Below are 26,784 nucleotides of genomic sequence, written 5' to 3'. Positions count from 1 at the left end.
TGTCCTCTGCCTTTTCCAATTTGATTAAAATTATTTCAACTGCCTTTTCTGATCCATCACCCCACTTACTGCCTCCAGATGCTAGAGTCTGTCAGTGCTTGGTGAAAACCAATCATCCTGCTGAATTGTAACCTCAGTTGTGCCACTTGTTCTATCTGTCCCCAGACAACTGCTCTTCTTCACTGCCACTGTGCTGATCTGGGTTGATTGTCCCAGAAAACTATGATTCTCAGGCACTGGTATAAAACAACCCTTCTCTTCAAGACTGAATGCCCTTATTTCAAGTGCTACATCAAGTAAGAAGACTTCTGTGCCCTGTGGCAGAATTCACACACATAGCCAGGTGATTCCCAAGAGCAACTCTATATCCATTCTCTCCTTTCATAACAGGAAGAAGTATTTCATACTTTATACATTGCCATCAGCTAAAAGATTATACTTCTCTATTATCCCAGCAACTACGTGTGACCAAGTTCTGATCAATGAGATATATACAGAAGTGTTCTAAGGGATTTGTGAGTAGTCTCTTCAAAGGGGGGGGGGCGTGCACTTTTATTCCCCATTTCTCCTTCATATACAGTAGAACAAAGACATGAAAGATGGAATTCAAGTAACAATCTTAAGCCATTACATGAAAGTTGTGTTCAGAAGAGCAGAGAACCAAGAAAGAAGGTGTCTGTATCCCAGAGTAGATCTAGAGATATAAGATGGACTTAGAGCCAAAACTAAATGTTTATGCCCTTTTCTGATATTTGTTGTCAGAGTTACCCTTACTACCCAAACAACAGTCATAAGAGTAACAAAAAAATCTATATGCCCAGTGCTGTTTTCTCTATATTATACCTATGGAACATGTATAGTCCCCTTAAATAATCTTAACTCAGATTTTAAAACATGGTGGAATGAACATACATAAAGTCATGAACACATATCTCTGTCCATGCAGACATACCTACAAATAAATAACCAAATGTGATTGTATTTGTTATTTCCCCTAGATAGGTTTATTAGGGGAAGGATTATTCCATATTCTCTTTAAGGCAACATATTTTTAGGAACTCAATAAATTGAATTGAAAAATTTAAATTAAAAATTTAAATTAAATTAAAAATTCCATGAAAGTAGAAAGACTGGAAATAAAAGCCAACGTGTCCTCCCCAAAATCATGTGTAAGACAATGCAAGAAGGTTCAGAGGAGAAATGATTGGGTTGTGAGAGTCTTAAAACAATCAGGGAATTAATCCCCTCCCTGACTGGAGAAGGTGGACTTTAGGGTATGTATTTTATATTTGGTGAGTGGAGTCTCTCTCTGCATACTGATCATCACATGAGCCACTTCCCTCCGCCACACTCTTCCACCATGATGTTCTGCTTCGTCTCAAACCCTAAGGAATGGAGCTGGCCTTCTGTGGACTGAGACCTCTGAAACCATGAACCCCCAAATAAACTATTGCTCTTTATTGGGTGTTTTAGTCACAGCAGTGAAAAAGCTGACTAAAACAGATAAAGTCTGAAAAGCAGCAGTTTTTGCCTACAAACATCTCTCCTGTCTTTCTTAGTCCCTGAAAACTAACCTTTTTCTTTCACTAATTTTTATAAAGCAAGTCATCCTTTTCATTTTAAAATGAATCCAGATAGAGAAGTAGAATGAACTCAAAAATAAGATCTCCAGAAACAAGAAGTGCAAAAACAGACAAACACAAAACCACCATCACCAAACACCCCATGGAAACCAAACCAAAACCAGAGAGCAAAAATAGACCAAATCGGTAGAATTGGCCAATTTCCATGGTCAAAGCAAAAATTTTAACCTACAAACTATTTAACTACTTGCTCATAAAATTCCCTTGCTAGCCGGAATATACCATTCTTGCCACATAAAGGTTTGCAGCTTCTGCATCTTATAAATTTCTTTGATAAAAACAAGTCTGCTTTTCAAAACTGCATTTTTAAAATAATTTTGACTTCATATCTAGTTTACAGATATGAAGTATTTGATGATTAGTATTTGATGATTGTCCCCATGTTTAATTACTTAGTATTCAATAATTAGATAACTATTCTTGGTTTTGGGTTGTAAAACACATATCAACCGCAAATATGATCAATAGACATCCAGTAAATTACCAGCAAGGTCAAGAGCCACACTGAGGTCTGTATGTGCTGTCCCCTCAGATAGCTCTGCTATTTCAGAGGCAAAAGACTTGAATATTTCTGAATACGCAAAGGCTCTATTTAAGAAGCTGATAGTTTCCATTTATTTAAATTACTGAACAGGTATTCTATAGCAATTGAACAAGCCTTTCCAGGGTGAATATCAGATGTAGTACCCAGGGTCCTATGTCATTTTCATACTGAACCCAACCTCCATTATATGCTTGTTTCAGACATAGGCAGCCCATGCACTGAGTAACACACACCAATCAAAACTCTGGGTCCAACCACAACAATTCTATTTTCCTACCTTAATGAAAGTGATTCATACACTAGTTTCCAAGGAAACTAATAAAGGCAGACAACCACACAAAATGAAAGTGGCAAAGAACCATAATATAATGAATCTTTAATACTTAGATGAAGGATACCTGATAGACATAAATACAGCTTATGCCATAGAGAAATAATAAGAAAGGATAATGGCACTAGATGGGAGCACAGTGTGTTACAGCTTACGTGGCACTAGTGTGACAGTTTTCTCATTTTGATTGTCATAATAACTTTAGAAGAAGGATAGGGCAGAAGTGATTTCTCCAAAGTATAATGTAAATATTTAAGTATAATACATAAAGTTATAATTAGGTGAGAGTCATAGATTGGAATGTTTCTTAAGCAAACAGGCAAAACTTCTGAAAGTGATGGACATAAAGCCATTTATAAGGATAGGACGACACTGGATAAAAATTTATAGGGAAAATTGATTTAGCTTTTTCAATTTCGTGGAGAAAAACAATCATGAAACATCTACCCAACCAACATAAAGAATGACAGGAAGGGAGGGAGGTACAAAGAAAGGAAGAAAGGAAAATTAAGAGAGGGGGGAGAAATCATACACAAAATAATTAGTATTTATTCTAAAGGGCAACAGTGTAACCAACAGTTTACTTTTTCCTCTGTCCCCTTGAAGTTTCTACTCTCAAATCCCATTTGTAACAAAATACTTTTATGATCCTAATTGGGAGAGGAAGGTAAAAGATGTCAATCTATTCAACACATAGGTATGGAGCCCCTAGACTGCATACTGTTCAAGACCTGTGTGGAACTCAGTCTTAAGAACTTCCTTGGAAAATCTGTGATATGCCTCCTAGTATCTACCAGAACAAGCTGCTTTATTAATTAGGAAAGATGGTAAATCTCAGCTGTAATATTTAACAGGTGCGATTGACTTAGGAGAGTTCAACACAGGGCCTTTTAGAAGATAAGGAGCATGTTTCAGCATAAAGGAATGGATGAGGGCTTTTGAATCGATGTGTAAACTGGTCTGCACTTTTTTCATGATTTGGATATGATGTATCCTCCAAAAGTTCCTGTGCTAATGCAGGAATGTTTGAAGGGGGAATGAATGGATTGTGAAAGTTGTAACCAAATCATTCCATCCTGGTTTGAATGGACTGGGTGGTAGTTGTAGACAGGAGGGGCATGGCTGGAGGAGGTGGATCACTTCCTGGCATGCCCAGGAAGGATTTGTCTTCCCTGTGGCCCCTTTCCCTCTCTCTGTCTGCTATCTGACTGCCATGAGCTGAGCAGTTATCCTTCATAATGCCCTTCCACCATGATGTCCTGCCTCACTTTAGGTGCATAGCAATGAACTCAGATGACCATGGATTAAACCTCTGGAACCTTGAGTCAAAATAAAATATTTATGGCTATAAGTTGTTCTTTCTTGTCATGTATTTGGTCACAGCGATAAAAGGCTGACCCGTTGACCCTCTAACCACTTATATTTCTCACCAGGCATATTTCCAGGTACTGATATCCTCCTTCATCCCAAGCCTTGGTGGTTACTAAGCCCAGTGGCACTGGCTCTGACAGTGCTTAATGGCCACATATGTCTGCACACAATTCAGAGACACTCCCACCAATACCAATATAATAAAACTGATTTCATTAAGCTTTAGGTTTTGTTTTCTTCGTCTTCTGAATTTTTGTATCTTCTAAGTATATCACAGGTAGACATAAAAATTTTTCAGCAAAAACTGGAAGTAGGCTGGGTGTGTGGTGGAGCATACCTGTAATTCCAGCAACTTAGAAGGCTGACACAGGAGGAGCGCAAGTTTGAGGCCAGCCTTGCAACTTAGTGAGATCGGTCCTAAAATAAAAAATAAAAAGAACTGGGAATGTAGCTCAGGGGTAAAATGCCCTTAGGTTCAATCTCCAAGAACCTCCACCCTAAAGGACCTAAAAAATAATAAAACAGCTGAAATTAATTGACATGTAAAAATTAGCTGAATTCATTGAATCACAAGACTTTTTTTTTTTAATTCTTGCTATGTGTGTGGGGAAGTAAACTCCCCAGGCTAGCTGTCATTAACTCAATTTGCTTTTGATTCTTGACCTGCCAAATGTAGATATTAAAGTTAGCTAATATGGGCACATATATTAAAATTTAAGTATTCCTTTCTTGAAAACTTGCTTGGACTTTTAACATTTAAATTCAGAACTGGGTTCATAGAAGCTCTAATCACAGTCAGGGAATCAAAATTTCTTCATAATCATGCATAATTTGAGATATTGTTTAGTCCCCAATCCCAATTCTCCTTAGGTCTAGATGGAAATTATTAGTCAATATTCTCCGTATAATTGGAGGAATTGTTCATGCCTCAGAAGACTTTGTAAAAGTTACTCTTCTAATAACTGTTAGAATGTATCCCATAAAATTTAGAAAATTTAGTACAGACTAGAGGACTTTTTACAATTTACATAGAGGAGAGGAAGTTTTACATAAAACCTTTTAATAAGAGAGCACTGTACTTAATTGATAGTGATAAAATGAAAAATTCAATATATCTCCTATAGTGCTGTGGACCTTGGCTACTCTGAAGGCCTTCATTTATTGGACTATTCTCCTGTACCACATATTTTTATTATATTCATATGCACTCACATCTCTAGAATTTTTTACAGGATCAGAACAGATTTCTGTAGATACATGAGCTGCCCAACCACTACCAATAAAAGATCTATTAGTTATAATTGAGAACTATCATTTACTGTTTCTATCAATATATTTTTAATGAATATAAGTATTAATATTCAAATGTTTTCAAATAAATAGTAAGCATTATTTGTCTTCATAAAATAAAAATTATAAGGGGAGACTCCCATTTTTTTGAACATTTCAAATGTCCTTTGGGTTTTCTTAAGAAATATGCAATTTCAACTGGAAGAAAGTATTTTATTTTCAGAAAAAAATAAAATTCAGCATGTACACTTCATGAAATAGCATATATATGAATGATTCTTCAAAGCTTTCATTATCTTTCTCTGGAATAGACATTAAAAAAGTGAGCCCAAACTATTCTAGACATTTTTAATTTTCAGTTTTTAGGAATATGCCAAGAAAAGTAAAAATACTTCTCTTTGGTTTTATGAAACATTCATGCATGCTTTACTGGCAGTAAAATCTGTGATTAACAGAATAAATGTAGAAGGATGTGAAACTTTGCACCATAACATAATGAGTAGTTTGGTTTAGATGATTCATGAGAAGTTTTCCTCTCATCTCCCCCCCTCAAAAAAAAAAAATTCTTGATGCATTATGTAGTTACTTGCCTCAATTTTTGAAGGTGTGTGGATACATGCATGTCATTTGAATATTTCAGTGTCTAGCATTTCGCTGTAAACAATTCCTCAGTCTTTGGTATCTCCTAGATCTTACAATGTCACGTTAATTGGAAAGTAACAATGTTAAAATCATCTCTGCCTCACCTGCATCACAAAGCATAAAACAAGTTTCAGAGCTGAGAGGACGGTCTCTGCTTTAAACACATCACGGATCCATCAGTGATTATGAAATAAAGAATACAGGGCTCCTGTAATTTGTCCAGCATATTTTCTTCATCAGTGTTACCCATTCTTCTGAAGCCTCAGCATCAGCCATGAAGGTGGTTATGATGTATGAGAAAAAAATAGGTATTAAATTGTCAGTCATCTCAGTGCAAGAGTCTGACTTTAAGCATTTTATGGTTAAAATTCCCTTTTATGCTTGCAGTTGGAGGTAAGTGTCCTGTAAACCAGAATCAAGAAGGAATGATGAATCCTGCTTGCTAAAGCTATTAGTCCTGATGTGCTTGCCTCTGCTGCTCCAAAAGAAAATCTTAAAACTCAGCTAAAGATGGAAAAGGAATTTCAGATATTAGCCTTTGATTCTATATGCACGAGATTTCATGGCTTGAATAAAAAGGATCCTATCTGCCAGCCAAATACCACAATTCAAAATATCAAATGGCTCAAGCCTAATTTTTATCTCTTTATGGCTATGTGAAATATCTTTATGGGATTCCTACCAGTTAATTCAAGAAGAGAGAATTCACCATGCAGCTCAAGATTTAAATATTTTACCTCCATTATAGCATATACATAGGCCTGATAGAAAACTTTGTAAAGTATTGCTGGTGTCCATTAAATACTAGACATGCATAACATTCTGCATAGATACCAAGGGATTGAGTTTTACCTAAAATGAACCTGTGATTTTTAGTCTTTTCTCAGGTTCATTTATGAGAAGAAGAATGGAAGAATGAATGTTGAAGATAATCTCATAAAGTGGAAAATGTGTTATATATGTATACGCACACAAACAAAAACCTACCCTTTGAAATTTTAGGCTTGCTTTTTAATATTAATTTTGAAATGTTACTTAATGATCATTTTCTCCAACCTCAATTTTAAAAAAAGATAGCCCTTGTAAGCTATTTCTCCTCTATCTAATTTGTGCCATTTAGAAAATGTTCCCCCTTCTCCACCCCTGGGAACATTTTTGCTAAGAGGAATTCAGACTGAATTTCACTGTCTAGTTGCTCTCTTGGCCAAGTCCCTTAGTGCAGTGCACAGACTGAACAGCTGTATATGGCAACAGTAGCTGCCAGTGAGATGGGGACAAGGAAGTAGAGGAAGACTAAGAGCAAAAGGAATTTGAGAAAAGAATTGGTGAGTAGAACAAGAAAGTGAGCTCTCCTGAAATACTCAAGCCTCATCTGCCTAAACAGAAATATTGAAGAACAGGCATGAAACAAGCTAATACACATGCACAGAAATAAAATAAGACTGCAGCCCTCAGCTTTGCAGGACAGGCTTTCTCATGGTTACTTCAGACAGCATTAAAAGATTCCAGGGCAGAGTGATCAGAGGTCTTTAGAAAATGTCATCTCAAGACTCCCTGGGATAAATACTTAATTCCTCTCTATTTGGATTTAAAATCCCAACCACATATGAAAAATGAAAAATGTGAAGCTTCCAGGGTTTTATTTTTGTTGGTTTTTTTTTTTTTTTTTTTTTTTTTTTTTGGGGGGGGGGGCGTTGTTTTGTTTTGTTTTTCGAGTCATGTATCTCTAAACGTCCTCAAACTTTCCAAAGTATATCTCTTGGGAGATATTTTCTGTCAAGCACTAACAGTCTCCTCCATTTAGTCACATTATTGTCTCTCTCTTGATTATACATTTTTCTAACCTGGAATCTGAAGAAAAAGAGATAAACAAGGTCGGATCCCACAGACTGAAATGACACAGCTCAAATTCAAACCAGGAAGTCTGTGTGGAGCACGTTGGAAGCATGCTTCCGTGAGCCTCACCTCCGCAAATTCCAAATACCTGCCCCAGTCCAGACACGTGCTCTCTGCAGTTCACGTGGCACCAGAATCTGAGACACAACACAGACACAGATATGGCAGGGACAACAGGGCCTCGGATACCCCACCACCGCATGGAGGCAAGCCCCAAGGTCTGTGTGAATACACACGCATACATATTGTGTGTGTGTGTGTGTGTGTGTGTGTGTGTGTGTGTGTGTTGTTATACGATAAATTTTTTTAGAATTATTCTATAATCTTTTATCTATAAGATTGCTTTTAAGGAAAGGAGTTCATCAAATATTATAGAAAACACAACAGAACTCTCATTGAAATAAAATTCCACTGTACTTTGAAATTTTCAAGCAAAAATATTCTTAAATTTTTTTGATCTATAAAATGGGGGCTTGAGTCTGCCTTAGATTATGACGTCTCTTTATATCAAAAACCCAGTAAGCCATAGGAAGGTCCAAACTCCTCAGACAGCAATATAAGCTACACAGCTCTTCACGAAGCTGTGCCAGCATGGAGTTGCTTAGTTTAGACTCAGGCTAGGAAACAAGTGAAGTGCTTGCTATTTTAGTTTGGTTGCCGCTACTTAAAAAATACAGCTATGAATTACTGAGCCTCTAACAAGGCATAGGGAAAGAGATCTGTTAGCAGTAAATCACCTGCTTCTACCTATAGGCACTAGAAAATATGCCTTTTTTTTTTTTATGGGTACCTATGTCTCTTTAATCACTATGTGATATAACTCAGCAACGTCATGCCCACTGTGCTCATTATCCCCAATAAATAAACTCTGGTGCACTATATTAATTTAATCACCAGACTTATTTCTGTGTAGCTGAAGAATGTCATGGTCATTACATTTAGTGCTTCAATAATATGAGATAGCTGTAAAAGACTGAGTAAAAATTTTTAAAAGCCAAAATATTTTAAGTTATTATTTAATTAATTCTCACTCCTGAGTTTCTTCTCTCTCTCTCTCTCTCTCTCTCTCTCTCTCTCTCTCTTTCTCTCTCTCTCTCTCTCCCCCTTCCTTCCTCTCTCCCTCCCTCCCCTCCCCCACCTTTCTCTCTCTCTTCAGATAACCTAACATCTACTTTAAGAGCATACATGCTAAGAAAAACCCACAAGGTTAGAAATAACAGGAAATGCTGCATGTAACTTAATGATTCATTTCATCACATAAGGTAAAACTAACTGCACAAAGATAAATTGTTGTTCTACTAATTACATTATTATCAAATCATTAAAGCTTTTTGCTTTTTGATTTTTTATCTCATTTCATCTTTCCTCCTATATTCTAAACATTTAATTATGTCTAATACCCTGCATAGTTAGCAGCTAAATGTAGGTGACACTCAATTGTTTTAGAAGCTCTCTACTTGAGAATGAAACATTTGGGTTTCTCCCTCATTAAATTCTGGTGCCATTTTTTAAAAATCCATTCCAAACATCTATATGCTACAAATTAACATCCACTAATTTTTTTATGAAGCAGCTTACTAGGTCAGAAATTAAGATGGATTTCCCAACTGCTGATTATAACTTTATATACCAAATGGTTGATTTAAGGAAGGCAGTTATTTCAACTTCATTAATTGGTAAACTAAAGCAAATATCTATATTGTTCTGTCTCAATTAAAATTTTAGATATGAAATAATGTGCAGGGAATAAAAGCAAAAGACTAACACTTAGAGACTGGGATCTAGACAGCTATTACTCAAAGCAGGTGATTTTCAATAAGATGTTCAACTGCTCACAGATCTCATGCTCCTCATCTGTAAGGTAACAGGTTGCTCATCTGTAATGTCTTAAAATTCCAAACTTTATTAACTTATGAATTATTGGCAAAATTTCCTAATGTTCTCTTTACTTGGGTAAGTGAAGATTTAGCTCATGGTATAGAAGCAAAAAGTTGGACCATCTGCCTCTTTCTGTTAATTTGCCCACTAAAGCTAAGCAAATGATATCCACTGATCAATATATCTAGAGCTAATATGATGACCATACTTTTACAGTAGAGCTTCCTTTCCAGTCCCTTAATCTGAGCTTACTTGTAATTAAAATAACATATTATTTATACACTAATAGGATAAGGATTTAGAAATTCATATGAATATATTTTGAATTCACAACATCAGAATCCAGCAAACTAAACCATTTGGAGTATATTTTAGAAGTTCATAAAAAAATAAAATTAAGGAGGAAAAGAATTCACAATGAACAATCTTCATTTTTCTTGGAATAATAGTGTGTCAAGCAAATGCCAAATCCTGTCGACTCAGTAATATGCATTATTCATGAGGATTTTTTCATGCATTCAGTAATTTTGTTAATTGCTTAATCACTGTACTAGTTTATTGAGAAACAAACAACCTTCATGGAAATTATGTTTTGGAGAGGAAAATACCAAAAAATAATTTAAATAAAAGTGATTAGTGTCATGGAAGAAAAGTAGAAGTATTTAACGTAATTTTTTTTTTAGTCTTTGTGCATCTATAACAGAATACCTGACATGTGTCATTTATAAATAATAGAAATTTATTTCTGAATCTACATTGTGTACAGCCATGGAAATGAAAAGTTGTACCCCATTTGTGTACAATGAATCAAAATGCAGTCTGAAAAAATAAAAAGTAAAAAAAAAAAATTAAAAAGGAAAAAAATCAGAAGAGATCATTTGTTGAGTACTTAGGTGACTATGTATGAGTCAAGGACTTCATCCATATTCTGATTATAATAAAAGAACTAGTATGGAAAGAAAAGAAGTTTATTTCTTACAGTTCTGGAGACTGGGAGTTCAAGATCAAGGCACCATTCAGATTTGATGTTTAACAAAAAGCCAGCTCTGCGATTGGTATGGCACCTTTTGCTGCATCCTATGGAAGGCACAGTGTACTCACATGGCCTAAAAGCAAAAAGGTGTTCCAAATCCCTTTGCCAAGTCTTCCTCTAACAGCATTAATCCACGCAAGAGGATCAGGTCTCAGGACACTAAGTACCTTCCAATGCCCCAGTTACAGACACTGTTGTATCAGAGATTAAGTTTATGCCACGTGAATTTTAGGGAGCACATTTGGACCATAGCATAGCAGTGAAAGCGAGGCTTAGGGAATAGCTTTTGGAAACCTAATTCCTGAAGCTACAGGAAATGCAGTAAGCTTGAATGAGGAAAACAGACCAGTATTCCTGGGGAAATTAAAGCAAGATTGTGACCAGAACAAGGTAAGGTTTCAGAGGTAACGATGAGGCTTGCAGGTTGTTTTTAATTTCAAGAGCAATAGAAAAAAAGTTGAAAAGTATTTGGAGAAAGACCATATGTGTGGACAAGACGAAGGATTCACTTTGCAACAAGTTACATTACAGCCGCATTTAAGACTTCCAGGTAAAGATAGCAAGTGGACTAGTAGAAAAAAAATGATATAAATGAAAAAAAGATTCTCAATCTCTTTGTTAAAATAAGGCATTCAATATACTCATAATTTATATAATATACACTTACGGTTAAATAGAAAGAAGGGATACTTTTTTTTTCTTTATGGAAACAAATTACAAAAGTGTATACTTTCAGAAAAACACATGTTAATTTAAATATTATTATGAGAAAGATGTCAGTAAATAAAACTTACGAGAAAGCCAGACTTAAAATTACTGTTATTTTTTCTATGAAAAATTATTTCTTATATCTGTGAAAAAAAATCCATTTTAACAAATAATAGGGTGAAATAGATAGAAATAGAATATAATTACACACATTGCCACACATTGCCATCACAGAATAGAACGTGTAGAGCAGTCTATTGGTCCTAGAATTGAGTGATACAAACTGATGACTAGCTATATGACATAGGATAGGATCTGTTTTTCTGTAGCGGTAAAGAAAAGAAACAGTTTCCCCTTTCTTTCTGAGACGTTTCTATTGACAATTGTTTAAAAAATAATGAAAAGGATATATCACATCCCATTCTATCATCCATAGGTCCATAGTTCAGGGAGAACCTGACAAGATCTACACAGAGTCATTTATAGAAATGGTCCAGACACAGGTGTGAACAGGATCATCTTAGAAAATAGTGTAGATCCACAGATAAGTGTTAATCACAATAAGATAAAAAATGAATTTACCCTCAAGTGATCTGAGAAGGTTTCTCTGGGTAGAACATTTTTTTCTATTGAAGCCTGTGTCTTAAATATTAACATGTTTAGCATCAAACTAGGACTATGTCAGCCTTATTTTATACATAATTATTTTGATTTATAATGTTTTTTACATTTTAAAAATAATAATGTGGATTCAACATAAAAGCAATGGCAAGTATATTTTAAAAGTCAAATAACAGAGAAGTAAAGATGATACAATAGAGGAGTTTACATTCCAAGCTGCTGTGTGGCACGAGACCAGGAAAGCTGACAAACAGCTTCTCTTTGAGGTGGCACTGTGGTGTGTCTTGAGATGAAGAAATCAATGATCAAGGACATTGTTGATCTGATGCAGTGAGTAAGCTACAATTTATTTTCATATGAGAAAGATATAGTCCATCTCCCAGTAGCCCACGGAGAGCTAGGACAGCTGCCATCTTTTCCCAGTGTGCTACAGCAGCCCAAGGGTATGGGTTCAAACTCAAGCATCTAACCCTGTGTGATTCCAGCTGAACCACAAACTGGACATGACAGAGGCCCACCACATAACCCAGAGTGTGATCAGAAAACCAGGTGAAATTCAGGCATGCAGAGAACTGTAACCAGGGGAATTTGAGGTACTCAGACTGGAGAGTTTCTGGGTGCCTCTCACTCTTTGAGTCTCCATGTTTGCAGAACCAGCTCAGGACAACTGGTAAGTTGATTGCATAGGGTGCAGTGAATGTGCATTTTGGGATGAGCCCAGGAGGCCAAGATACAGGAGCTGAGGAAGGTGAAGAGGGTGAAGGACTGGTGCCTCTGCCACTCAGCTGGAAGCCAGGAGAGATTCCAGCAGTACAGACACCCAGCACCAATCAGAAGCAGCTGGGCCCTAGAGATATGCTGATTTAAAGGTTTCAACAAATGTCATTCCACAAAGCCCAGGGGTCTAGCTAGACCCAAACCCTGCCTCTAGGAGCTCCACCTCTGGGAACCCCTTTCACAGAACTCTACAGTGACCCCTCACATGAGTAGAGTAGACAAAAGCCTTCAACCCACCCCATCCCAGCTACCAAGAAGGGAAACAGAACAGGCAACCTAACTAACTCTACAAAAAGAAGGAATTCACAGTCCTCAACTACCACTCTTGTGCACAATATATACCTCAAGATGAGACAGATAATTGGAAACTGATGGCCAACATGTAATATTATGGACAATTTTTTGACTATTGCAAAGAAAACAATACTTAATCTTCCATCGAGTTCTTTTTTAAATAAATTTCTGTGTGCTGAATGGTCCATGATATTTGTACAGATACATATTTGTCTCACTCTTCTCATTTCTAGCATTTATTAAAGGTAGTTATTTTCTTGACTGTCTTTTGAGGACTAGGCTTTTTAATTAGTGTACCTTGGTTTTGCTTTATATCAGTTTGTTTTATTTATATTGCTTTTCTCCTATTTCACTTGATTCTCTCCCTCTCTTCAATTTTGCTGCCAAATTCTATTGTTCTTTCACTCTTCCCTTATCTCTTTACTAATGCTGTCATTCTCCCTCTCAATTATTACATCCTATATCTCTACTGCATTCTCCCTTTTCACCTTTTTGAAATAGCAAATCCTTTTGTAAACATAAAGTCTCTATTTTTAGCTATTGCTTACCATACCATTCCTATTTATAGCGCCAATCAACATTGTATATGACAAAATCGGAACTAAGCATTTAGTTTAATGCTGTATTTTGATTAAATTGCTTATTATTATTATTTTTCTTCCCTCAAACAATGAGGTAATATAAACCTTCAGGAACACTATGAATTCATAGATCTGACACCTCAGATTCTTACTGACATACAAACAGCTTGAAAAAGCAAGAGAACAAACCATCCCAAACAAATAAAAATAACTCATTAAGAGATCTAGGCATGTGAGAGTGGAGGAAATGTCACAGAAGAAATTATGAAAGTTCACGAACTGGTATGAAAGGTAAAAAATGGTGTAAGGAGTCTCAGAGAGAAAATCTAAGTGAAAGATCACTTCAATTATGAGATAGGAATCCTAAAGAGAATCAATTAGAAATTCTCAAAATGAAGGAATGGATAAACCAAATTAAAAACTCAATGGAAAGCATCACCAGCAGGCTAGACCACTTGGAAGACAGAGTTTCAGACAATGAAAACTAAGTATATAACCTTGAAAACAAAATTTGACCACACAGAGAAGATGTTAAGAGAACATGAAAAGAAATTCCAAGAAACATGGGATAACAGGAAAAGAACAGATTTAGGATATATTGGGATAGATGAAGTCTTGGAGAAAGAAACCAAATGAATGCATAAACTTTTCAATACAATAATATCAGAAAATTTCTGAAACCTAAAGAATGAAATGGAAAATCAAATACAGGAGTCTTATAGGACTCCAAACATTCAAAATTACAACAGACCTACACCAAGGCACATCATTATGAAAATGCCCAACACTCAGAATAAGAATAAAAGTTAAAAGGCTGCTAGAGAAAAACAATAGGTCATACTTAAAGGGAAACCAGTCTGGATCTCAGCTGATTTTTCAACATAGACCATAAAAGCTAGGAGATCTTGGAATAATATATACCAATCCCTGCAAGAAAATGTATGCCAGCCAAGAAAACTATATCTAGCAAAAGTAAGGCTCAGAATTGCTGATGAAGTAAAAACCTTCCATAGTAAACAAATTCAAATCAGAAAGCCTGTACTATAAAAAAGTATCAATAAAATATTTAATGAAGAAATGAAAAATAAAATTAAAATAAGTGAAGAGAGGAACTATACTAGAAGAATAGTCAATCAAAGGAGAAACTCATTCAAATTAAAAACCAGAAATAAATTTTAAAAAAATGAAAATAATTTCTAATAAACATTGAATGAAAATGGCCTAGGTTCATCAATCAAAAGACATAGATTGGCATATCAGATTAAAATGAGACCCCCAAATGTGCTTTCTCCAAGAGACTCATGTCATAGGCAAAGACATCCATAGACTGAAGATAAAAGGATGGGAAAAATATATATATCATTCACATGGATCTTGTAGACAGGCAGGGGTTTCTATCCTCATATTGGATAAAGTGGATTTCAATCCAAAGTTAAACTAAAGAGAATTATAAAACAACAAGAAGTAATGATCATAAATGTTTATGCCCCAACAATGAAACATAAACGTACATCAAACAAATCCTTCCCAATTTCAAATAGACTAGAACACAATAATAATGGGTGACTTTAGCATGCCTCTCTCATCATTGAGAGGCAAAAAATAGGAAAATAAAACCTAAATAAATAGCTATAGAACTAAAAAATACAATTAATAATTTAGACTACACAGACACATATAAACTATTTCATCCATCAATGACTGAATACATTTTCTTCTCAGCAGTACATGGATCATTTTCTAAAAATAGAACACATCTTAGGCCATGAAGCAACACTTAGCAAATGCAAAAAATTAGAGATAATACCTTGCATTCTATCAGAGCATAATGCAATCAAATTAGAATTTAAAGATATAATAAAAAGTAGAAGCTACTCTAACACTTGGAGACTAAATATTATACTGTTGAATCACCAATGGATATCAGAGGAAATGAGGGGTGAAATAAAAAAAAATACTTAGAGATAAATTAGAATCGCAATACAACAGTATTCTCAGCTGAGTTCTACCAGACCTTCAAAGAAAAATGCACACTAATCCTCCTTAACATATTCTATGAAATAAAAAGGGGGAGAATACTTCCAAACTCATTCTATGAAGCTAGCATCACTCTGATACCAAAACTAAACCAAGACACATCAAGGAAAGAAAACTTCAGACCAATATCCCTGATGAACATAGATACTAAAATTCTCAAAACTTCTGATCAATCACATACAAAAACATACTAAAACGATAGTGCACCGTGATCTAGTCATTCCAGGGATGCACAGTTGGTTCAACCCCTGGAAATCAACATGTAATTCACCACATAAATCGACTTAAAGATAGTGATCACATGATTATCTCAATAGATGCAGAAAAAGCAATTGACAAAATCCAGCATCCATGCATGCTCAAAACATGAGAAAAACTAGCAGAAAAATATCTCAACATTGTAAAAGCCATATCTGTTTAATCCAAGACCAATATCATCCTAAATGCAGAAAAATTGAAAGCATTGCTTCTAAAAACTGTAACAAACCAGGATGCCCTCTTTCACCAGGTCTATTCAACATAGTTCTTGAAACCCTAGCCGGAACAATTAGGCTAAGGAAAGAAATTAAAGGGATACGAATATGAAAAGAAGAGTTCAAACTCTCCCTATTTGCCAATGGCATGATTCTGTATTTAGAAGACTGTACCAAAAAGCTTTTAGAGCTCATGAACAAATTCAGCAAAGTAGCAGAATACAAAAACAACGCCCATAAATTAAATGTGTTCCTATACACCAACAATGAAGCCGCCGAGGCAGAAATTAGGAAAACTATTCCAGTCACAATACCCTTAAGAAAAAAAATTACTGGTGATCAATCCACAAAAAGAGGTGAAAACCCCTACAATTAAAACAACAGAACACTAAAGAAAGAAATGAAGAAGACCTTAGAAAATGGAAAGACCTTCCATGTTCTTGAATAGGCAGAATTAACATTGCCAATGTGGTCATCTACCAAAAGAATTATACAGATTTAATGCAATTCCTTTTAAAATCCCAATGATATTCTTCATAGAAATAGAAAAAGCAGTCATGAAATTCATTTGGAAAAATAAGAGGCCCAGAATAGGTAAAGCAATCCTCAGTGAGAAAAATTAAGCAGGAAGCATCACAATACCAGACTTTAAATTATACTACAGAGCTATAGTAAGGAAACAACATGATCTTAGCACCAAAACAGACATGAGGACTAATGGTGCAGAATAGAGGACACAGGGATAAAACCACATAAATACAGCTATCTCATACTAGACACAAGCATCATAAACTATACATTGGAGAGAAGATAGCCTCTTCAACAAATGCTGCTGGGAAAATTGGAAATTCATATGTAACACAATGAAATTAGACCCCTATTTATCACCTTTCACAAAACTCAAATCAAAGTGGTTCAAGGACCTAGGTATTATACCAGAGATCCTGCATATATTAAAAGAAAAGTAGTCCCAAATCTCCATCATGTCACCTCAGGAACAGAATTCCTCAACAAGACTCCTAAAGCACAATAAGTAAAATTAAAAAAACAATAAATGGGACGATATAAAACTAAAAAGCTTCTTTACAGTAAAGGAAACAGTCAAGAATGTGAAGAGTGAGAGCCTACAGAATCAGAAAATTTTTGCTACCTGTACCTCAGATAGACTACTAATCTCCAGGATATATAAAGAACTCAAAAAAACTTAACACAGGAAAAAAAACACAATCAATAAATGGTCTGAGGAACTGAAACAGTCACTTCACAGAATATGAATAGCGAATACACGCAGGAAAAAATGTTCAACATCTCTAGTAATTAGAGAAATGCAAATTAAAACTACAGTGAGATTTCATCTCACTCCAGTCAGAATGGCAACACACACACAAAAATACATTGAGGAACTAACCTACATGCCTTCAACAGATGAATGGATAAAGAAACTCTGGTACATATACACAATGGAATATTATTCAACCATAAAGAATAATATTATGGCATTTGCAAATAAATGGATGGAATTGGAGAATATCATGCTAAGTGAAATAAGCCTATCCCAGAAAAACAAAGGTAGAATGTTTTCCCTGATAAGTGGATGATGATATATAATGGGGGAGGAGGGGTGAGAGGAGAATGGAGGAACTTTGGATTATATACAGGGAAAAGAGAGGGAGGGAGGGTATGAAAGATGGTGGAATGAGACAGACATCATTACCCTATGTGCATGTATGATTACACAAATGGTATGAATCTACATCATGTACAACCATAGAAATGAAAAGATGTATCCCATTTGTGTACAGTGAATCAAAATGCAGTCTGTAAAAAAATTAAAAATGAATAAATAAATAAAAAAATACAAGTAGCAATAAATGTTGGTGAGGCTGTGGGGGAAGGATACACTCATACATTTCTAGTGGGCTGCACATTGGTGCAAGCACTCTGGAAAGAAGTATGCAGATTTCTCAGAAAGCTTGGAATGGAACCACCATTTGACCCACCCATCTGACTCCTTGGTATATACCCAAAGGACTTAAAATCAGAATACTACAGTGATACAGTTACATCAATGTTTATAGCAATTCAATTCACAATAGCTAAGCTATGGAACCAAATAGATGCCCTAAACAGAAGAATGGATAAAGAAAATGTGATATATACACACAATGGAATATTACCCTGCCATCAAAAAGGACTTTTTGACATTTACTGGTACATGGATGGATCTGGAGATTATTGTGCTAAGTGAAATAAGCCAATCACAAAAAACCAAAGGTGGAATATTCTCTCTGATATGTGGATGTTAACACAACAAGTAGGGAGGGGAATAACAGAAGTTGAATAGATTAGACCAAAGGGAATAAAAGAAAGGGAGAAGAGATAGGAATAAGAAAGACAGTGGAATTAATCTTGACCTGTTCCCTATGTACATATATGAATGTAGCACAGTGAATCTCTACATCATGTTCAATGTCAAGACTGGGATCATAATTAGAATAAGATGTACTTCATGTTTATATAAATATGTCAAAATATATTCTACTGTCATGTATAGTCATAAAGAACAAATTAAAAATGTGAAATGACATTTCATCCTCTCTCCTGCTCTTCTAATAAGATACAAAAACTCTGATCTCAAAGGATTGGAGCAAATCCTTTGATGCTAAAATGATAATTTACACTTATATACACAAATGCTCCTCAACTTCAGTGGTTTTATGTCCCAATAAAACACTCACAAATTGAAAATATCATAGGTCAAAAATGCATTTAGTACACCTAGCCTACCTGACATCACAGCTTAGCCACATAGTACTTTACATAGCATTGGTTATGTGGCTTCATGATCGTGTGGCTGACTCTGAGCTGGACTCATTGCTGCTGCCCAGTTCCATGAGACAGAATCCTATCTCATCTCACTAGCCCAGGAAAATAGCCAAATTCAAAATCCAAAGTACAATGTCATACTCATATGGTGTGAGCTCTCAGTCAAATCCTGAGAAACACAGGGCAAATGGTATAAGGTCCAGCCCGAGGGCAGGAGAAGATCAATGTCCCATTGCTGGTCATCAGAGAAAAACAGAAATAATTATTCATTCTTCCATCTTCTCCTTCTATTCAGTCCTTCAATAGACTGGATAATGCCCACTTACATTGTTGAAGAAATTCTGATTTACTCAAATGTACTGATTCAAATACTAATCTCTTCCAGAAATATTCTCACACAGAATAATGTTTCAAAATATCTGGGTACGCATAGCCCAGTCAATTTGACCACATAAAATAAACCACCACCTCTAAGTTGTACACTCTGGAAGAATGGCAATGCACACTATGCTCTGGTTCTCTTGTCACCTGGCTCCTCGATGGACTAGAGACCAGCATATGTAGATTTGAGGGCAGAAGGTGAGAAAACCTAGATGTTTCTCCCCAGCTTCAGCTACAGGTGTTTGATGTTAGTTCTGGAGTTTCAGGGTAACTATTCCTTCAGTCTATCCTCTATGACTCCTTCATTCTCTGGTCTTTGAAAATCCTATTTCCTCCCCTTGTTCTTTCAATTCTAGGTATGTTGATATCTCCAATTCCATCCATTTATCTGCAAATGCTATTCAACATAGGCTTGAATAGAAGAAGAAGGTGAAAGAATGAGTAATTATTTATTTTTCTCTGACTATTTTATTTGGGACCTTGATGGTTCCTCTGGCTGATATTTGTGTAAATACTCCCTTGGTAAACTCTCCTCATTTGAACCCTCTGAAGTTGCCCCTGTTTGTTATTGAAGCAAATGTATCTTTGAAACAGTTTTATTTTTTTCTTCACTATCATTAGTGACCAAGGTGACACAATAGAGTCTCCTTTCTTTTCCTTCCATAGGTCACTGATGTTACACAAAAGGAGAACTCCATTAAGATTTGTGTGCTTCTATCCTTGGAGTGGCCACCATTAATTATGATGGCAGTTGAGTTCAAAGTTGCAGAAATAGGAACATTGTTCCTATCTTGGTTTCTGGATACTTTAAAACTATTTGAAACTTATTTGAAGAGAATCTGAACATTCACTTAATGGTAGCTAAATACTTAATGGAACAATGGAGAATGGAGTAGGCTGGATAGAGAAGTATCACAGCTTCCCTGTTCTCACATAATTCTGCATTATTCCTGCTGTTGGGCCATCAAGGAATGGCTGTCAGTAAGTTGTATATGAAATGGTGTATTCTTCATTAAAATGCAATTAATTCTGGAGGGGGAAAATGTAATGCTCAGTCATTTAGTAATCCTTCTAGAGAGAGAGAGAGCAAAAAGCAATGTCTCTCCTTTCATATAAAATTGTGAACACAGAGGCATGCTTTACAAGCAACAGAAAATTGATTGCAAGATGGAGCCCATTCAAGTGGGAATGAATCTCATTAAGATACTGTTTTCTAAGTGGTACTAAAAATATGGCTTTATAAGAATAAGCAGTAGAGTCTTAACTATAAAGCCTAACTGTTCATATATTTATCTATAGCAAGTCTTGGAGAGTTTATTTTACTTGGCACATGAAAAAAAAAAATTTTAAGGGGAAAGTGGGTGTTGTTGATAGGGTTTCAATAATCACTATGACATAAAAGCCCTATGTAGATAGATTTCTGAAGTGTCAGACTTTCACCTCCTTGAGAAGCTTTCCCCAGCCCTACAAGACCAAGTTAAACCTCCCTCCTAGGAGTTCACCTTGCACCCACAGCAGTGTGTGGCTCCTCCACAGATTCCCTGATCACTCGCAGCCTCTGCAGTGGACAGCAGGAACCCATGACAGCATTCCAGGCTAAGCACTGGTTACAGCCTGAAGGCCAGCAAGAGGAAGTGAGCTATTTTTAAACAGTTATGGGAATGGTACCTCTCTTATTTTTTAATCATTTATTGCTAGTGAATTGGAAAAGCTGCCTAGCTAACAAAAATGCCTTTGTTATAGACTCATCAATTTCTCCCTTAAAAATGCTTATATGTTTTCCATGCTTACAGGATAAAAACTAAGGCCTTCATCTTACCATGCAAGATCCTTCCCAGTTGGATACTTCCTCATTGGCTACTCTGTTCCACACTTCTAACACTTCAGCCAACTTTATGTAGAGTTTCTTTATACTTTTCCTGCATTTGTAAAATATAATTTCTCCAGATCAGATTTCCTGTCCCTTTTCGTCAAATTCCTTCTGAAGTGTCTAGGCCTAGCTCAGTCCTTCCCAGTGAATTTTACACCCCAGATTTAGTTTATTTCCTCCTAAAGCTTCAAAATATTTCTCAGAAAATCTGAACCTAACTGACTCTCCAGGACTCTGTTCTGTAGTCACCGTTCCTCAAATTCCTGTTCTCAATGTCCGGGTTCTGTTCCTTGGAGCCTTGTCATTTCCATTGGCTTCATTTAGAATACACAATACTCCACTGTAGAAGGGAGGAAGGAAGGAAAGAAGAAAGGAAAGAAAGGAGAAGAGGGATCTTCTATTCTCTTTGTCCTAACTGTAGATACATCTGGACATTTTTGGATGTTTTACTTACTAAAATCACCATCTTATGAATTTTCCATATAAGCCACTAGAGAGGAAAGCTACTACTTAGCAATCTGCAAGCAATAAAGATGAACTTTACCAGTGTGTGCTTTTCATCATTGAGAGTGATTTGTTTAACTGAAGCTGGATTCAGATATTGAAAAGATGGGGTCAGAGATTTTCCATTTTTACATTGACTATACACACAGCTTTTTAGCAACATTGTTCTATTTTCTATAAACATATAATTGTTTCTTTTTATGTAGGTTATTATGATGCTAACATTCAATTGTGATAGTATCTGTCATTTGATATCTAATTTGTTTTACCAAAAGGTTTTCAGAATCTATGCACTCACTGCAATATTATTAGAAACACATATTTTTTCCTAACACAATCAAGCATGAAGTTACCAAGAATAGAGAAAAGAGATTAATACAAATTTACAGTAAGACGTATTTGCAGTGATTTTGCACGTGGAAATATTCCCCTAATTTGGAACTACCAAAAGCTCTTTCTTCACTAACCTTTTTCAGTGTAGTCCAATATGTGTTAAACTGTGCAGAAATTAGTATTGATTAATTCATTAAGTTCATCCAAATAACCTGTTCACTTTTACTACCAAAGTTGCAACCAGAGGTCAAATAATCTGATAACTGTTCTGTACTACATAGTAAGCCATGCAAAAGATATTGAAAAAATATCCTTCTCAAAGGGTCATGCTTTAAGTCAAATAAAATTATCTATGAGTTTCCTTTAAAGGGAAAAAATCAGCTCTCAAATGTTATACAAATATTGAATTTTCAAACATCACATTAAAGCCTAAGGGAATTCTAAATCATATATCTTCAGGAAGGTAATCAGGCTATAATTCAAAGAAGGTAAAAATTCTTAACCAAATTAATTTTTGTTACAGTGTTTAACTTTAAAAAACTCAAATATTTGAGTACAGTAATAAATTAATTTTCCTCATATTTCAGTTATACATTCAAATGCATTTTTCAAAATACTTTATATATATATATCACCTCATTAATTTATGCAATGTCTCCTTAAGTTATCACACATATATGGTGATAACATATATCACAGAGAGAGTGTACATATAAATGTATATGAAAAACCTAAGAGAACTAGAGGATCACAGATTAGTCAATTGATTCACACAGTTGCTGAAAGGAATTCAGTCCTAAACTGATCCCAGATGTGATGGTACTTGCCTATAATCCCAGTAATTTGGGACACTAAGGCAGGAGGATCACAAGTTTGGAGCCAGTCTCAGCAACTTAATGAGACCCTAAGCAACTTATCAAGACCCTGTCTCAAGACAAAACATAAAAAGGGTTAGGAATGTGGCTCAGTGGTTAAAACCCCTGGATTCAATTCTTGGTACCACCCCCCCCCCCCCAAAAAATGACTTAGCCATACAATCAATGGATAGGAAAAGAACCTACAGTTTCCTCCAGCATCTTACTAGTGTCCATACTCCTTTATAACACAGCAATAAAAATAACCCACAGCAGTAAAAATAACTTTATCATTACTTCTTTGGAAAGGAAGAGTTTCCTTTGAATTAAAATCTTAAGATTTTCTCTTCTATATTTTTTATCTTCAAAGAAGAAAGTTGGATTGAGTCATCTTTAAGGTCTCCTTTGTTTCTAAGATTCTCTGAGTTCTATGCTCACCTCTGCCAGGAAGGGTGAGTAGATGAGAAATTAGATTTGCAAAGGATGAAAAGAAAGCAATAGCTAATTATCTGAGCCTTAAATGATGGGCAGATTTTTGATGGGTTAAGTTAGAAATCAATCCTATTCTCAGTAGAAAGGACAGCTGAAGAAAATGGGATCAAGGTGGAATTTATAAAGAAGAAATTTATAAAGAAGAATCATCCTAGTTAAAATGGAGCCTTGGGAAGTCTCCCCATCCCCGTCTCTCTCTCTGTCTCTGTCTCTCTCTCTCTCTCTCCCTCTGCACTCTAGGTGTCCAGTATCAGGGATTCACAAATCACACAATAGCATGAGCATAAAGCAGAGGTGGGCTTCTGAGGAGTTCAATACACAATTCCACACATTAGGGGCATTCAGCAGCTCACCATACCAATAAGCTCAACTCCTCTAAGAACCCTCCCCCTCCCCCATCCTTTTCCATGATTTAAACACTGGCTTATTATTTTACCCTTGTTATTCTAAGTGGTTTATTATTCTTGATGAATAGTGAATTATTCTAATGGTGCTTATTATTCTATTCATTACAACTTGAGGCTGATTAGGAATGAATAGCTGTTAAAGAGTCTTTCCAAGAGTGAAATTAGATTTCTATACTTTTATGGTGCTTACTTTTTAGTATTGGTAATTGCTCTGGTAGTTTCTATCATGCAGCCAGCCATCTTTTTATCTGTTTTAAACTACACAGACATAGTCTTGTGATTCTAAAACTAAATCTTTTTTTTTGTAAAGAGGAAATTATTTTCAAATGATTTCATATTTAACTGGATGTTTCACTTTCAAAAGGCATCTCACAGTCATGCTTCATTTTTAATCAATAGAATTTGGCAAAGACAATGCAATGATACCACCCCAGATACTTTATGATACAAATATATATGTATGGCTCTTTCTTACTGGCATGCAATGGAGTATTTCTAACCTCCAGCTCTTGCTCATGAGGGTCTAGATGTTTTATGATCATCCTTTCCTGTCTGCCTCTCTACCCTCTGGACTCTGGCCTGACTTAGAAAGCCCCTTAACATACTATAAATACATTCATCTAGAATATAAGCATATACATGTATATATGTACATGAAACTGCTTCTCTGGCTGATCCCTGACTCATACCCATGTTATTATTGTTCTATTATAGAATCTACATTATTTTCTAAGTATAAGTGACTTCCTATTTTTCTGTATAAATTAACTCAAAAATTTTAAACACTGTTATTATATGTTATTGTCTATGGAGTTTAGTACTGATTGGACACATAAAATGGAAGATATTATTTCAGGTTGTTAAATCATTAACTTGGATGCTAATAGACTGAAGCAGATTCACTGCCCTGATTTTTTATAACCAAATCAAAACTTAACTCAGTGTGAGTGGTTACAGCTTAGGAAAATTCAATTTAAACTTAACCAATCAGAAACTACAAGCTAACTTCTCACTAGCGAATTAACCAATCAGAATCCATGAACTAACCTCTAACTAAGGAGTTCCCATTTTAACTTGGACAAATACCTTATAAAAGGTTTCCCCTGGTGACCCTTGGTGGAACTCACCATGTTTGGTTTAATGCTGCCTGATTTACAAATCACTGTCTGCTCAAGTAAACTCTTCATAACTTTGATGTGCATAAATTTATCTTTTAACAATGTCATGAAGCACATGCTACTTAAGAACTATGATTCCTAAAAAATGAAAGAAGGAAAAAGTAGGAAGGGCAATACACAGTAGTACTTAAATTATTATTTTAACTTACCTATTACTAGAAAAAAAAATACCTGGTGTTGTTGATGATGTACTTAACTGATGTTTTTCTGATTTTTCAGTTCTCAAGCTCATTCACTTCTTTTAATCAAACTGCAAGGGAAATGCCTGCTTTACCCCACCCTTCTCCATTTACAACCTTCTTACTAACATGCAATTTTTTCATAACAACACTTACTTTCTTCCTTATGACATCCTTTTGGGGCCCTTTTGATTTCTTTACAGAATTTACATTAATTTTAGCTAGGCTGTCATCCTAGAATTTTATCTCTTTGCCAATTTAACCATTTTTAGACGCTGTCCTTTTCTCTTTGAAGTTTTGCTGAACTATAAGCAGTTATTTTCTTTCAAGAAAAGATATATGGACACTCATATTTTCTGAATCCATATATGTGTTAAAAAAAAAAAGTGTTTTTTCAAGATGGCAGACTAGAGGGTGGCTGCATTTCATGTTGCTCCAGGACTCAGGATTCAAGAAGAGGAGATATTGAGAGACTTGGGACCAACTCAAAGCCACCGGGTGAGTCTCTCCCATTGGGGAGGCATCTCAGATGGGGCGGTAGTCCCGGAACGCAGGGAACTTTGTGAAGTAGAGTTGCCCAACATGACACCCCACCCCCGCTGGTGCAGTGAACTCGGACAACTGGAAGCATCATAGAGGAGGCCGCTCAGCACAGTGCTTGTACTTAGAGCGACCCACCAGGGCTCCAGGCAGCTGCCCAGAGGAGGAGCTGTGTGGCGAGCTGTTTGGACACAGAGCAACCACTCCTGAACACTGGGGGGCTGCCTGGAGGAGGAGGAGGAGCGCAGCGGGTCTCTTGGACTCAGAGCAGCCGCATCGGAGCTCCGGGCGGCTCCCCAGAGGAGGAGGTGTGCGGCGGGTCACTTGGACTCAGAGCAACTGCTACTGAACACCAGGTGTTCTGTGCGGAGGAGGAGGAGGAGCGCGGTGGGTCACTTGGACTCGGAGTGACTGCCCAGGGATACGGGCGGTTGTCAAGAGGAGGAGGTGCGCAGTGAGTTACTTGGACTCCTAGTGACCGCACCAGAACACCGGGTGGCTGCCTGGAGGAAGAGGCGTGCGGCGGGTTGCTGGGACTCGGAGCGACTGTACGGGGCTCCAGGTAGCTGCTCAGAGGAGGGGCAACATAGCCAGACAATTAGGTGCAGAGCAGGGTCCCAGGACCTAGGTGGCTTCTTGGTGGAAGAGCCGCACAGAGACAAGCAGAGGGGTGGAGTGAAGTTTCCAGGACTGCGGGCAAATTCTCTGAGGAGAGGCAGCCTAAGGAGACTCGTCTGCAAAGGGTAAGGCTCCCAGGCCCAGGAGGTAGGTCCGGGCCCCTGAGAACATTGCAGAGGAAGGCAGCCCAGGCAGGAGGGGGTTGTGGATTGAGGGGAACTAGGAGGGGCACTGACAAGCAAGACCTGCCCACCATGTGAGTCCTCCCTGCCAGGTGAGGTTTTCCCACAAGGATGGTAAAACCAGAGACACAGGCCCAAACAGGCCTTGCCTCAGTCTGCAGCCTAGTTCCCCTTTGGATGACCATTGATCAACAAGTGGAGGCACCTCTGCCCACTAGCAGAGAACATACCCCACCTGAAGGCCACCAGCCCTACAGAGGCAGCTTCCTTGTGGAGCTCCTCATTAACAACTTCCTCCAAG

General features: G+C 36.5%; 1 long non-coding RNA gene across 1 annotated transcript in view; it reads right to left on the bottom strand.

Moving 5' to 3' along the window:
- Positions 1–4,202: 4,202 nt before the first annotated feature.
- The window catches only part of LOC306653168, a 425,241-nt gene continuing 402,659 nt past the window's right edge, over positions 4,203–26,784 (bottom strand). The window contains exon 6 of the long non-coding RNA XR_013761658.1: positions 4,203–4,306. This is a non-coding gene — a long non-coding RNA (uncharacterized lncRNA). The remainder of the gene's footprint in view (positions 4,307–26,784) is intronic.

The sequence above is a fragment of the Sciurus vulgaris genome (assembly GCF_902686455.1).
Source record: "Sciurus vulgaris genome assembly, chromosome: 2".
Taxonomy (NCBI): Eukaryota; Metazoa; Chordata; class Mammalia; order Rodentia; family Sciuridae; genus Sciurus; species Sciurus vulgaris.
The sequence above is the reverse complement of the archived record's forward strand: the minus strand, read 5'-3'. Positions and strand labels throughout refer to the sequence as shown.